The 15,739-nt window shown below is 50.7% G+C and overlaps 1 protein-coding gene across 1 annotated transcript in view; it reads right to left on the bottom strand.

Moving 5' to 3' along the window:
- The window catches only part of NFATC2 (nuclear factor of activated T cells 2), an 85,025-nt gene extending 71,460 nt beyond the window's left edge, over positions 1–13,565 (bottom strand). Inside the window, exon 1 of the mRNA XM_027881287.1 lies at positions 13,488–13,565. The gene's annotated coding sequence lies outside the window, so the exon portion shown is untranslated. The remainder of the gene's footprint in view (positions 1–13,487) is intronic.
- Between the last annotated feature and the right edge of the window lie 2,174 nt (positions 13,566–15,739).

Raw genomic sequence — 15,739 nt, 5'->3', positions numbered from 1 at the left:
CTCCAGGCTGAACAACTTCACATCAACGAACAGGCGACTCTTTCACTTCCCTCTTCAGCACACCCACAGCTAAAGCTGCCCCCACCAAACACTTAAACTGCTTTATCTGTGCCAGATACACAAGAGCAGGTAAAAAACTAAAAATCCTCATAGCATGATCAGCAAAGCCAGTGAAGGTAGATTCATGTCGAGGGATATGGGAAAAGCAAACGTGTATCCATATGTGCATGAGTAGTTTTTAAAGTCTTCTGAATAACAAACAAACACCACCACTCACAGTGTTTGCCCACTAAAAACTGGGCTTTAGATAACCTACATTTTCTTTGCTTATCCCTGTAATAATTGTGTTTAAAAGAGCACTTTCACCCTTGGCAGGGTGAAAGCCAGAGGATCCACGTTCCAGATATTAATAACAACGTTTACGCACAACAACAAGCCACAGCGTGCCCTTGCCTTCGCAGGCAGAGCTCCACAGAGCTCCTCGCTTCTGCAGCTGGGACAGCTCACCCAGGCCACAGTCCCTGGCTGGGCAAACACCCACAGCTTCTGGACAGCAACAATATTTACTTTCCCCCCACATGGCAAATTCATCAATAAAGCAGGACCGTGGGCAAAGCTGCAGACGAAACCTCAGGGAGCCGCTCCGGGCAGCGATGCCCGGGGGCTGCGGCTCAGGCAGGGGAGAGGCTGCCGGCCCTGACTCATCGGCACGGCTTCGTCAGGAGCCCGGCTTGGGGGTTTCGGGGAGGTCTCCTGAGCGAGTCCCAGCCCTGCAGAACTCCAGAGGCACAATGAAATCACTGTCCCGGCTGCTGCTGCCCACGCCGGTGACGTCACGGTCTGTCACCATGGAGACGCCGGTGATGCTACAGCTCTGACCTCACCGGGGAGAGAGAAGGGGCACGGGGTGAAACGGCAACTGCTGCTCTCAGAAATAAACGGCTCTTCCACTGAAATCAGGAGAAACTCTGCTTTTTGCTTCAGTAGGAGGGGACTGGCTACTCTGCTCCTGGCCAAGTTGGCTAAGGCAGGCTGGGGTTAGGAATCTGCTCCAGGAGAGGACAGACCAGAGCCAACACCCCGGCCTCCCCTGGCGAGGAGCACCACCAGGAGTTTGCTTTTGTAAACAGTGTCGAGCTCCTGCGTTTGAGAGGGGGCAGGCAGGGGGAAGATGCTCCCCAGAGGTACAGGTTTTGCACCCAAGGCTGTGAAGCCTTCAGTGGTTCATCCATTCCTGCATATTGCATCCCAAAACACACACTGAAATACTTCAGGAAAGGACTGTCCTCTTCCCTGCTTTTCTGATGGACATCTCAGCAAACAGCACAGCCTCAGCACAGCTCCTCTGCATGGGCACTTCCCCATCTCCCTTCACGCAGGCATTTCCCAGCCTGAGGTTTCGCTGCTGAATCACCCTCTGATTCAGTACCAAAAGATCCTTCTGGTTTGACAGTGGGTCAAAAGAAAGCAAGTTTCTCACCCAGACAGCACTGACACCTCCTCACATTCTCTTTCAGCTTTACTTTCAGCAAACAGCCTACCCTGCATCATTCAAGTCCCTTCCCTAGAGCAGTCTGAGCCCCAAGTCCCCTAGGATCCCACCCAAACTGCCTCCAGGTTGTCAGCTCTCATTCTCCCTTTTTTTCCACGGTTGCTAGTTCACAAGACCACCTCTCCCTCTCTCTCCCCACAACAGGGAACGGAAGCAGAGCTACTGTATTGCAAATAACCAACAAACCAGCTCCTCTAGAAGGTCCAGGAAGGGTGCAGGCAGCTCTCCCAACCCTTTGGAAGCTGGGCAGCCTGCCCAGGTGGATACCCTCAGGACTGCCCTTGGAACCCAACAGTGAAATCATGGGTGGAAGAGATCAAGGAGTTTTAAGTTTCAAAGGATTCAACCCTTGATTTATAAGACTCCCTTTCACACACCTCTGAGAGGCAGAAAGAAAAACCCTGCTGGGTCCTGTCAAGCTCCAAAGATCCCCCAAGCCCAGGACCACACCAGTGTGTGCACAGGCAGCCCTGTGAGGACCACCCTCCCCTGCTTTAAAACAAGGCAGTTACTTCAAAGTCATCCAGTCAGCCAAATGTGACCTTGCCAATTAGCATGAAATTAGGGAATAAAAGATCACCCAAGCAACTGCATTCCATGCTGGGTTTATCCAAACCATCATCTAGGAAAAGCTAAAGATAGACACGTGCGGGACAAGGGAGCCAAGGGAGGGCAGGGGCTGAAGTTTGGTTTTGACCTCACATCCTCTTGCTGCAGTGCAGCTCCTGGGATTTAAATGGAGTTCCTTATTTGCATAAGTAAAAGAGTCAATTTTTTTCTTAATTAACTTGCTTATTGTCATTTGAAGGGACCAGTGCAGAGTTCTTTTGCATTTTTCAAAAGCTGGGTTGTCTGTTATTTACACAAACTGCTTGGAAGCTCCAAGCGAGAGCTGGTTTCCTGAGTGAAATCTGGAATTCTCTGCTAGATGTGCATATTTGTTTCTTTATGGCAGGGCTGAACACTGCCTCCTGTGTTCCTGAGCCAGGACCCAGCTGCAGGCACTTTCAGTTTTTTCCCTTTTAATAGCTTTGCATTTGGGAGAAAAAAAAAATAAAAAATGAACAGGCAAATTATACAGGGCTTGACACCTACAAGACGTGGCAATGTCCCTGGGAGCCTGTCTACATACAAACAAGCATTTAGAGGAATATTAATATTTATGGATGCTCCCTGCTTCCCCTCTCTGTGTTATATATACACAGACCTTGTGGATTCATATCACCAGATGCAATGTAAGAGTCTGCTGAGCTACAGTAAGGGCTTGAGCCCACGAGAGGATACTCTTTCCTATCTACATTCTCACCTGTTGTCTCAGGGCAGGATTTTGTCTGCAATCTTACTTAAGGGTAAGTTTTGGTTGGATTTTCAAAACACCCCTCAGAGGATCAACTCCCAGAATGGTTAACCTCAAAAATTAAAAATTATGTGGCAGCTTTACCTGTCAGCGGATCATCACACAGTGAACACCACAAAACTGCATGAAGGGAGATGCTGAAGCAGAGCAGCTTCTCAGTATTTTGTCTCTCATAGTGGCCAGCAACAGGTATTACAGAAGAATACACAAAGCAGTCATCGGGGAGTTCTGTTTGTAGGAGCTCATTTTTAAATGCTCATTAACTCTCTGCCAATCTTCTGCATTGAGAAACAAGATATGAAGCACCTGCCATGCTTGAAATAAGCTAAAACTTGGGATATCCCTAGCAACACCTGCACAGGTAACTCTCAAGGGAATACATCTAACACTTGATTTTAAAAGGAGACAAAAAAACATCCTCAATGGCCAAGTGAAATCCCAACTTAACAGCACAGGATACCTGCCCTGCCCACACTCCCCAAATCCTGTTCACCTGGGCACACCACTGAGTTCAGCAGGTGTTTCTCATTTGCAAATGCTGAGAAGATAATTGCTAATTAAAGTCTGGCAAGTATGAGTAAAAGGCAAAAGGAAAAGGGCACTTTGTATAGTACTCCTGCTTTTGGAAATGCTTGGCTTAGAGAGGAATATGTTATATTAATAGTATTGACTGTAGGACTTTTGTTTACCCTTCTTTTCCCTGTTGCTTTTATAGCAATTACATGCTCCTGTTGTCTCAGGCACACTTAAGCACTACTGAACACCATCCACTTTCAACAACGATATTCCCATGGCAACAAGTTGTAGGATATACATCCTACTTTAAAAACACAAATTTGGGTGGATACTGCCAAATCCCAACCCTTTAAAAAAATTTCTATCAGAAATAACTTTCATCCCAATCCGTTCCTAGAGCCTTAAATTTCCTTCCCCCCCCCCCTTTTTTTTTTTTTTTTTGCTAATTGAAAAAAACCCCTTTTAGCATGTTTACAGGGATTTGTTATTAGAGCAGTGTCGTGAGCAGTGGTGGAGCAGCCCAGGCCGTGAGGACACCAGAGCTGCTTTCAAACCAGCTCTGAATGTAGGAACCAGACTGAAGCGCTGGGATCCACAGACACTCCTATGGTTTTGGTTCCACTTTGAATCCTCCTCTGAAAAGGCCTTGTTTTCCCAACTGCAGTTCAGGCGAGGCCAGGATCGCACATGAACAATGAGCATCATTTACCACCGGCATATGGATAAAGTCCTTCCTCAAAATGTGAACATTTTCTGTTCTCATGTAAACATGCTTTAATCTTTTGTACATTAAAGGTCACGGATGTATACTGGATTGCTTGCAGACTCTAGCTGGTGCCTTTTCAAAGCCAGGGAGAATGTTCTCCAGATTACAATGCTGGTATATATGGTTGTGATCTTTTTTTTTTTTTTATGCTAATGATTTCCATCTTTGGAACGAACAAAATTACTACTAATTATGGTTTCCAGTCGTTCAAATGTGGAGAAAGCAGGCTCAAGAAGGAAGTTACTTCTACAACAAGCATACACTGCTCTGCATTCATGTGGTTTGACGATTAAACTTTCTACACCCCACCTACGTACTATTATATTCTGCAGAACTTCCCACTTAAGGCTTCACAGCAGTACTGCTTACTATATAGATGTGAACAAATCAGCATCTGAAGCTTTCATTGAGATTTAGTGTATTTTCATTAAAATCACTGAGCATTGCAGATTTATTTTAGCACAGTTTGATCCACTTGAAAGAAAATTCAACTTTGTGCATCTGATGACATTAACCATCCTGAGCTTTGATGCTCGTGCACATCTGTATATTTAAACAATGACACAAAGAATAAAACTCACTAACTCTGTTTCACTAATGTTACCATCATTCAGGCCTCAAAGGTCTCCTCCTGCACTGTCCCCCAGGAACACAACATCTCTCTTCAGATGCCCTAAGAGAAATGCCACCTGCCCATTGTGCAGAATCCAAACGAATGTATCTTAGAAACAATATCCCAGCAATGCATTCCTCTGGGTCCTCTTTCTTTCATCTTTTTCTGGTTTACACAAATCTGTATTTTATGGGTAAGAAAGTATCACTTTTGAGTTATCATCGACAGATAGAATTATCATTTAGGAAGTCAGGGAGCACTTGGCACAGTGCTTTTAATATCACAGCATAAGCTCAGAGAAGTCTACAGATCTTTCTTTTTTTCTTAATTTTAACTTTAGCTTATGGTGTTTGGACCCAAATTGGAAACCAGATCTACCCAGCTCCCTGCCATCCAAGCAGGATGCTCCAACTCATGGCAGGTAATTAACTCCTCGGGGCTCCAAGCCCCAGTGCCTGAGCTGCCTTTTTGAGTTTCCAGAACACGCTCTAGCACGATGATGATGATGGTCACGGGCGACCGACCGAGTCGAGCTCCTCTGCCTCGTCTTTGGCAGCTGCGCTCATTCCCGGGTGCACAACTTGGGGAACAACCGGAGCTCCCGCAGACACCGCAGCACGGGACGAGGACCAAGCAGTGAACGTCCGCAAGCACCTGCCGGGCAAAGCAGCCCCGACAAACCCGAACCGCCCGGCCCCGACCTGAGCCGGGCCCGCCGAGCAGCGCATCGCCAGCACCCACTGCCCGGCCCTGGGCAGGGCAGGACATGGCCCGGCGATGCCCCCCGAGGAGGTGCCGAGGGCGCAGCAGCGCCCGGCACGGCCCCGCCGCCCCGTCGGGACGCGGCTGCGGCTCCTCCTCAGCGGCTCCTCACCAACCTTCGATCGGCTTCAGATAGTCGTAGTCGAAGAGGATGGAGAAGTCAAACTCCTCCTGCGGGCTGGCCGGCCGGGCCGGGCCGGGGCCGTGCCCGGGGTCCCCGTCCTGCGGGCCGGGCTCAGGGGCCGGGGCGCTCATGGCGGCAGCGCCCGCGGGCAGCGGCGGAACGGAGCGGAGCGGAGCCCGCCCGGTGCCGAGGGCAGCCCGAGTGCAGCCGCCGCGACCCTCGGCGGTGTCCTTCCAAGTGCGAGCGCGGAGGAGTCAGAGGGCAGGAAATAAAGGAGGGGATAATGGGGATAAAACAACAAAAAAAGCTGTGCCGGTGGAGGGCGCGGCGGGCGCGGGTGCCCCCGACGGCGGGTGCGGGCGGCGAGCCCGGCGGCGGCACAGCAGGGGCCGAGCAGTGGCAGCTTCCTGCTCCGGGCAGCCACCTGCCGCCGGGGCCGCCCCCGGGAGGAGGAGCCGGCACCGGCCCGGGCAGCACCGCATCGGCCCCGCCGCACCGGCAGCGCAGCCCGCGGGGGTCATGGTGGGATCGAGGAGGAGAGGGCCTGCGGTCAGGGGAGGTGGCACGGACATGGAAGTAGCAGGCCTGCCCAGGCATGGGAGCCCCCAGAAATGACCCGCTGTTGGGTGGGCATCTCTGTCCTGCTACCCGATGTCGGGTGTCACTTGTTGTCTCGCACATTGCCACCTCCTCATCAGCAGTCAAATCCCTTTCTATTGAGGTTTCCAGGGTCTCCAGCAGCTCCAGGCAGTCCAGGTGCTGCCCTTGCCTTCTCCAGGCTTCATTCGTGACACACCATGTGCTACTGCCTCCCATTGCAGGCTGCAGCCAGAGCAGCAGCAGGCAGGTTTCTGCAGTCACAGGCCAACATCTCTTAACTGGAGCACCCTTAGAGACATCAAGTCCATCCTGCACAAAGCCTCTGTTCTCCTCCTGCCTTGCTCACAAACAGTGTTTCAGAGAATGGGCTCACTCCATGTTCCCTGCTGACCACACTGCTGGTGCTGCCAGCTTGCCCAGGTCCCCTCAGCCACCTCCACCACATTGACTCTATTCATCAGCATCTTCCCTTGGCCCTGCACAGGGTGCTGGTCACTGTCTCCAGGCAGCCTCCTACCCCTCCAATGGCTGCTACAACCACCAGTGACTTCAGTCGTGGGTAACTGGAGACCCTAAATTTGTGTGCTCAGTGGATCCGTGGTCAGAAGGCTGTTCCCTTGCACATACCTGTTTGTATGGTGCCCTTTATTAGCGTACAGATGGCTGTCATCAGGTCTGCGAGTTTGAAAAATGCTCTTAGTCTGTAGACAGGGCAGGGAGGCAAAGGCAGAGGGACCAAGATCATTAAAAAAGTATTTTGGTGTTTACTTCAGCTTGTTTTTATTTGCTAAGCCTGTCAGCACGGCGGCATTAACTACATGACAAATCTGACCCTACATTACTTGTCTAAGTTCACTGAAAGTCTGTTTTAGAGCACATATGAACCAGCATCTCTACATCTGGGCTTATACCCTGTCACCTTTCTCATTAGTGTGTCCAGCCAATTAATGACAAATTGCTTTCTTATAACACTCTTTTGCTCCATCCTTTGCTAGTCCAGAGGGCAAGAACTCAGGCTTTTCCTACAGTTTGAAATCAGTTTCTACACTGAACTTCAGAAGAAGCCCAGTACTGGCCAGTCACCCAAGGGAGCTACTGGGAGGCATCAGGGGCACCTGTGGGTGAGCAGAAACACCACACAGGGCTGGAGCTGAAAGGGGAGTCAGGGAGCAGCAACACCAGCTGTGGGGCTGCATGAGGGTAGGTGGGCAGCAGTCACACTGGAATCAGGCCTTGTGGAGATAATTTGTTAGTAGAAAGTGCCAAGGGATAGAGAAACCTGACTGTCAGAAAGGGCAAGTGATCCTGCAGATGGGATGTTCAAGGGTGTTTACTGAGGGATTTACAGGAGATGGTACGCTGGAAATAGTGGGAACCCTGCTGGTATATTCATAGAATCAACTCCATACATTCACTCCATGCATTTCCCATTGAAGTGCAATTTAAATGAGAGGGAAAAGCCATTGTTCCAAATTCACAGCACTAGATTAGTAAGTGATGTCAGAGCTGTCAATGCCAAGCTTTAACGCAGTGGAGACTGAAAGGACAACATTTTTTCTCATTAATGCGTCATATACATAGTAACACAATGGCTTCCTTGGATCTAACTACTTGAACTTTCTCCTGCACACGCTGCCAAAGCCACCGAGGATGGAGCTTTGCTGGGTTCCAGTGGCCAGCACAACAGCCCTGCAGGGTGTGCACACGCATGTGTGAGCAGTGTGGAAGGACGTGTCCATCCCTTGTGCCACATGATGCTGCTTCCTGACTCCTGCTCCTTGCTCCCTGCTGGAGCAAGGGACGGCTGGAGCCTGTTTTGGAGAGGATCCAGTGCTCGCTCTGTGGCTGAGCTGGAGACCACAGCTCAAGGCTACCTCATCTGCCGCAGCGATTCCCAGCCTACACGGGGTGCTGGCTCTGCAGCTCCCGAGTGTCTCCCTCAGACAGAGCCGGGGCTCTGCTGCCGCCGGGACAGGCGGGGGAGCCGCAGCAGCCGGTCATTAGCGGTCTCGGGACCAACATCCACAAATGAGGCCACCCCAGAATGCTGCACATGGGCTTGAGCTCTTACCCTCAGGAACGTGAGGCTCCTTGGGGAACTCGTGCTACTCTGAGGTCTTGATTTGTTCTGAATTGTTTAAACATATATTGAACTGGACTATTTACATCTGTTGTACAATGATCCTTACCATTTGCTGCGTGCTGGCCTTTTATCATTGGCCTTTCTGTTTAAAATTCATTAGGAAAACCAAATAGACTTGCTGATCTTGGCTTAGCATTAAAGAGAGCTGTCACCCTTGCAGCTAACAGCACACGGAGCACAATTGGAGAGCATCAGTTGTATCAGCCACAAAAAGAAAGGACACGAACAATAACATCGGGCTTTTAAAGTGAGATGTGGGTGACTGGCAGGAGAGCACAGGGAAACGACCCCACCTCCCGCTCAATCTTTATCCCATCCTTTATTCCTGAGCTTGCCTGCAATCCATTAAGCATGTGAAGTTTCAAACTTATCCTCAGCTACTCCTAGAATTAGTAATACTCCACAAATGGAAAATGTACCTTTTGCTTTCCAAGGCGACCGTGTCATGCGAAATAGTTTCGCTGCTAATATGCGTAATCATAAATTCTGACACTGGCAAGGAATTAGGGCGACAAGACAGCAATGAGAAAAGTGTTAGAGAAATGTAGGAATTAGCTCAGCTTATAGGATTCAACTTCTTTTTGCCCAGCAGACAACTTGACAGATGTCAAGGAGCAAGAGTGACCAGGCATTGACTGAGTGGATTCCCCCTGCTCCCTCCTGCAGCTCTCAGGGCAGGTAAGGACACTGGGCCCATAGGATCACTGTGGCAAAACCTATAGGAATAACAGTTTCCACATGCTCTGAGTGCACAGAGATCTGAGTTCTAATGCTTTACACTGTGGGCTGTGTTTGAATCTATCAGTGCACGATTTCAAGGAGAAATGGTACAAACCCATAAAATGCAGATCTGGCCTAAATATTCAAGGTGCATGAAGCAGCTACAGAATTCAGTTCAAGGGACAGATATCATTTCTGGAACCCTCCAAAGGCTGAGTGTAGTTTAATTTAGACCCAAACCAAGCTCTCACTGGTAAATGGTTTAAGCTTTAGCTGTTAATAACTATGTGACAAACACTACCCATGGTCTGTCACTAATAATTAACAATGAAAAAAAAGGCAGGGAAGCTGCTAGGCTTAAATAGACTGTGGGCTCTTCAGCTCAATACACACACTCAGAAAAATCATCTGGCCAATCCAAATCAAAGGAAAAACCCAAACAACGTGACCAACACTTCCCAGTGCTTGTTTTCCATTAGGGCTGGAGTGGAAGGCTGGAATACAGTGTCCAAAGACCAGAAATACTAGTTGGTTTCCCTAAATCTCAGTCTTTCTCATATCAGAACCACTTTCTTTCTACAAGGACTCTCCATGTATTTCTCCTGTTACCACTATCAGAAGGCCAATGTGGCCCCAACCCTTGGCCACTGGTCACAGCTCCACTTGGGCTCACAGCACCCACTGGAGATCTGGGAGTCAGCATTAACTCCCGGATTTTATTCTGTAAAGCTGTTTTCATGAGCCAAAAAGGTGTTTCAAGAACCGAAGCAAAGTCTGTCCTTGGCAGCATTAACAAAAATTGCAGCCACGTATACTTGCAACAGGCTCCACGCAGAGCAGAACTGGAAATACATTGTGCTGCCATTTCAGGGAACTGGAGAATGGAAGGAGTCCTTTTCCACATAGTTGGATCAGTGCTTGCCTTTGGCAGGGCTGTGCCTCAATAAACTTTAAAAGTATGTGAATACTGGGCTGCCCAGGTACTAGGGGACAGGGAATCCAAAAACAAAGCTAAGAAAAAATAGTTTCTAGTGTAATACAAACTGTAACTTAAAAAATACTTAACAAATTTCTCAGGGTTTAAATGTACTGCAAATGTAATTTATCATTTATTATTTTTATTTAATTTTATTATTATACTATCCCACTGTATTCCCTGTACCAATCACTTCACTACAGCAAGGGATCAGAGGATGCCCCAAGCTGAAGAAAGTTTTATGTGATCTTCTCAGAGATATGGTGACTGTGCTAATTGTTACGTGGCCCCACACGAGATGTAATTTACACTGAAGCTGTAATACTGCTATACTTTCATTTTAAACCTTTTAACAGAAAAAGAGGTAGAAAAAAGTGGATTAAGAATGCTGCTTGTCTATTTAACAGCTAAACCCCAAAGAAAATATGACTCAATGCTGTCTTAAAAATCTAAGTGTTCTAATGGTGTATGTGGCAGGCATTAGAAATTTAACAGGCAACTAAAACTTGCACATGGACTTAATCCAAGCTCTTTAAAATGAGCTCAGACTGTGAGTGACTAGTTGCTTGGTCTGGAGTGTGGGGAGTGCTATTAGAGAAGAAAAAAAGGAGGGAGAGAGAAGGGAGAAATATCTGGTAGGTCCTCCGAGAGACACACATGCACATACACTGCTATTCAGTTTTGGGGTGAGGTTGAGTCAGAAATATTACCCCCCAATTTCAGGCTTAAAGTGGTTTGGCAATAAAGGACAATGGAAAAATTACTCATATCTCTATGTTCCCATTAAGTTCTGAAGTCTGCTGTGCAAACCAAAGGAATGCACATATCATAGTTTTTAAATTAAGCCAGTAGTGGAAAAGAAGTTCTAGGATATTATTATCCTTGGCTATTTAAAAAAAAAAAATGAATGATGAAAAATTTTACTTAGAATATCTACTGGAATGTTATAAAAGAGTACTCCAGTTATGTCACTGTCCCATCTGTGAATGTGATTCTTACCCTGTATGAGAGACACTGAAATCATTTGCTGACTGTAGCTGGTGTAACTGTGTCCCACAGGACAGGCTGACTGATAGATAAAGGCTGTTTCAAGGGACAGAGCATTCACAGATGGGCGACCACAAGACGACACAGGGACTCATGGTCACCTGGTGAAAATCCCTGCTGTGGCTGACCCTTGCAGAAGCACAGCTCGGGGAGCAAAACTACTGGAGCAGCTTTTTGCTGACAGGGTGTTAGGCTATGGAGAGCCTTCATTCCTCAGTTCGAGCCTGCTCTAATCATAAAAGGGGATGAGGGCTTAAAATTATTAACACATCATCATTTACACACCCTGTATTAGTAAGACTCTTACACTTTGTTGTGGGTGCAGAAATCCTCCCAAGCCTGAGACTGATCCCAAAAATGCCGTGTGCTATTAACCCCTTGCAGTTTCATGCTGCTTTTTCTTTGTGAAAATATCGGGAACAGCCTCGTGACACGAAGGCAAGTCAGTGGCAGGTTCTGCTCCTGTCACCCCTGCACCACTGACAGGAGCATTTTGCATAAAAGGGAAAAATACCTTCTGGGACTCAGGAGCATCTCTAGCTTCCATGGTGCAACTGACTGCACTGCTCAGCTGGCTACTGTGATCTCAAATATTTGATCTGGAAATAAAAATAATAAATCAGTGCTTTTCATTCTGGGCTGTGACTGCAGGGCTCTGGGGGACAGGTAGCTGCACAGCACTGGAAGGAGTTATGGTGCTGTCACTGGAGAGCTGCCTCGTGCTTTGATCCACTCCTGTCCTGCGGCAGGTGAAAGCAGGATCACTAAGAAGAGCAAGAAGTCTCCTCGTTCCCTTTGCTGCTCTCTGCAGCAAAATAACTTCCACGGGGTGTTGTGAGAGTGACTAAGAACAGATGGAGCACTCAGGAGAGAGGGAGTTTTGTCTGGAGAAAGCAGAGGAGACACGAGGCAGGGCAATGGCCTGATCCTAAGGCGGTATAAAGCCACTCAAAGTCTTTCCATTGGCTTGTCCGAGAATCGGAGCTCTCGGATGATCCCCTTTGGGTGTAGGTGTTAACGAGTGTGTTTTGGCAGGTGCTTGGGGAGCTCGCTACGGCAGGAGAAAACAAACAGCCGCTACTAAGGGCCCTTCAAAGGCAGCCCTGCGGTACTCGGCTCGTCCCCCGGATCCCGCACACCCTCCGCCAGCCCCGGGCGGCTCTGACTCAGCGGCCGAGCGGCGCTGCCAGCGCGGGCGGGGGAATCGAGGATGGAAGAGCGCTTCCCTCCTCCACCTCCTGCCCCTTCTCCCCGGCCCGGCAGCCCAGTCAAAACCCAACTCACCTGCGCCTGCCGCCCGGCGGGCGCAGCGCACCCCGAGCGCCCCGGGGGAGCGGCCGGGCCCCCGGGCGGGGGCTGCGGGGCCCGGCGGGGACAGCCGGGCTCGCTGGTCCACGGGTGCGATACAGGAGCCGGGCTGCGGGCGGCGAGGGCTTTCCTCGCGCGGAGCATCCTCCGCACGGATCGCCCGCTGGTGGCCACGCCGACCCCGAGAGCCCCCGGCACGGCCGTGCCCGGAGCCCCCTCCCCAGCACTGCCCGCGGAGGTGCCCCCTGCCCCGCTCCGTGCGAGCCTGCAGCCCCCTCCGCCTCCCCTCGCACGGCCCTTCCCCCGGGGCCCGCGGAGGATGCCGGAGGAGCCGCAGCCGCCCTGTCCCCGAGCTGGCAGCGGGGAGACCTACGCTGTGTAGGGGGTCGTGGCTCGGGTCGGGGCGGCCGCGCGGGGGGCGCGCACGGGGCTGACAGCGGGACAGGCTCCTCCTCTCGCCGCGCTTAACTCTTGCCTCCACCGGCCCCACGCACCGTGGCCGGAGCCCACCGTCCCCGAGTCCCCCTCCCCGCCGCACGGCTCATCCGCGACCGCCCTGCGGGAGGACAGAGACCCGGCGGGATCCGCGGGCACCGCGCTGGTGGCGCGGCCGCGCAGCCCTGGCCCGGTCCCGCGGGCTCCACCGGGCCCCAGGAAGCCGCTGCGGGGCCCCGGACCCCCGACCTGACAGGCGGCGGAAGGGTTAAGCGGCCGGGTTAGTCAGCGAGACTCCTGGGGTGATGGCTTGGAAGAGGAGAGTCCCTCTGGCTGGAGTTTAAAGGAGGCTCCTCCAGACAGATTTGTACCGCCGTGGCGGAGCGATTCAAACCAAACCAAACCAAACCTAAAGCCAGTCCAATCCCTTCCCCGTGAAACCCCTCCTGCCCACCCAGCCTGCGGTCGGACAAACCCCCGGGCCGGGGAGGGACCTGCCGAGCCCCGGGGAGGGGAGCGCACAGGGGGGCACACACAGCACACAGACAACGCAGCAGTCAGACCCTACCTTGATCCATAGACCTCATGATGTGGTGGTAGTGTACCAGCCTGCAGGCAGTTTCTCGCTGCATCGGGAATTTAAAAAAAAAAAAAAATTCAAAAAAAAAATTAATAGCAGGAAAAATATTATTAAAAAAAAAAAAAAAAAGGGAAAAAAAATCTCCTTTAAACCATGTTCAACCAGTGCCGCCCGGACAGAGGGAACCCCTCTTACTCGCCTCCCTAGTCAGTGTTTGGAGGTGCAAAGAGGGATCCGAACTGGGCTGAGCTTGTTCCTGAAGTGAAGTCAGTTCTCTGCTCTGAGATGAGGGTTACTAGAGAGGGAAAGGCCACTTCCTTCCCTGCTCCGAGTGTTTATAGTCTTTGAATGCTGTAAAATAACGGGATTCCCTCACTGTTTCCTCCTGTTTATCCCAGTGCCATGGAAACCCCTGGATCGCCTCCATCTCCCAAACTGAGGGCTTTCCTGCAACTTCACACTCAGGAATCCATGACGTCTCCCAGCTCCGGGCCAAGGCAGCTCTGCGGCTTTCTCAGTCTGCAGCACAAGCACTTAATTGTTGAGCAGAAAGTTAGAGAGCGAGAAAGAAAGAAATATGGATGATGTTAAAAATCCCAGTGTGTGCTTTTTAAACAAAACTTGCAGGAACTGCAAAGCCTTTCAAAGCAACAGGGCTTCTGTGCAGAAGTTTTCCTTCTTCCCAGCAGAGACAAGCTCGGGCTCCTGCTGCTTCCACCTTTGAATAAATCATTCAGAAAAGCAAAGTCCCCAGCTTATATTTATGTCTTTTAAATTCACCAGCACCCTATTAATACCCATCTTATTGCTGGCACAGGTTTTGGCTTTTAATTACCATTGGCTCAATTCTTCATACAAAGACGAAAAGAAAAATTAAAAATCGGTATATTTGTTTAGTGGTGTTTCACAGACCTCTCTCTGTTCCTATTTTTAGATCAATTTAGAAGAGAGAGGAACAACCCCATGGATTTCCACTGATACACGTGGAGCTGAGCAAGAATGAAATAGCCAAGGAAGCCTCCGAAACCAAGACAACCCGTGTGTGTTTACATGTCCTATGTATAAACAGGAAAATAAAGCAAAAGAAAACAGGAAAATAAAGGCAGAGATGTCATGAACTATTGCTGTCTCACAACGTATAGTTTTCACTAGTGTATTGAGGAGCATCTGCCTCTCGACTCGGTGCTGGGCTCGGGATCTCCGTGCAACTGCACTTGCACAGAGTTTTTTCCAGCAGAGATGAAGAGGTCACATATATAAACGATTCTCCGGGGAGCGAGGCAGCCCTGCCGCCCCTCGGGCTGCGCTGCGAGCCGGGTGGCTGCCGGGGTCAGCCGGAGCTCCGGGCTGAGTCACGGCAGCGGGACTTGGCCATGCTGCGTGCGGAGGGGTGCCTGGCACCCGCACCGCATTTCCATTTTTCACTCCCTCACTCCCCAGATCGACTCGAAGGAGGCATCGCAATCAAACTTTCTGCTTCCCGGGTTTGTTGTCCTGCAGGCTAGCAACTGCAGCAGCCCAGGGAAACTCAGCGCACCTCACTTTCCTACCCTTTGTCATCTTTGGACACGTAGGGGCGGAAATACCTTTCCCAGCCCCGCGGGCCCGTTATGCAACCGGCTGGCCCCGGGGTGCGGGGGAGCCCCCTCCCGGTAACCCCGCTCCCCTCAGCTCCCCCAGAGCCCCCGCAGTGAGTCCCCCCTCGCACCCTGCCAGCTCTTAGAGGAGCCTTTCCCCCCCATTCCTGCAGGGCTGAGCTCCGTCCCCCCGTTCCCCCAGCACCGGCACCTCGCCTCGGCCGCTGTCCCGTGAGGATATTCCTGCTCGAGCCCGGGATGACGGGGAAGGACGGAAAAGTTGCACCTGACCCTCTGGCTCGTACCTGGAGGCTTTGCCCTCTCAAGGAGCAGCTTTGAAACCACGAGCGAGATCCCACAAAACCTCTCAGCGTTGCTCCCGCAGCGGCCCCTGCGCCACGCGGGACCCCACGAGTCCCGGCCCCTCCGCGCAGGTGTCACACCTGAGTCACCTTCCCGTTTGATCGGACCCACTATTGGCATCAGGTGAAGCAAAGTCAGAACCACCCGATTCCTATTTGGAAACATATTAAAGGGAAACCGAGGCTGCCGCTTTGCTTGGAGAACAAAACGATTTTAATTAATTATTAGTCGGGAGAAACAAGAAATTAACCCAGCTTTCACCCTTGTCACCCAAACTCCTCGCTGTGGCTCTGACCAGGC

This window comes from Empidonax traillii, unplaced genomic scaffold, assembly GCF_003031625.1.
Source record: "Empidonax traillii isolate 1590-97213 ecotype Southwest subspecies unplaced genomic scaffold, ASM303162v1 scaffold86:size2944007, whole genome shotgun sequence".
NCBI classification, from domain to species: domain Eukaryota; kingdom Metazoa; phylum Chordata; class Aves; order Passeriformes; family Tyrannidae; genus Empidonax; species Empidonax traillii.
This window is presented reverse-complemented; position numbering and strand designations above follow the sequence as displayed.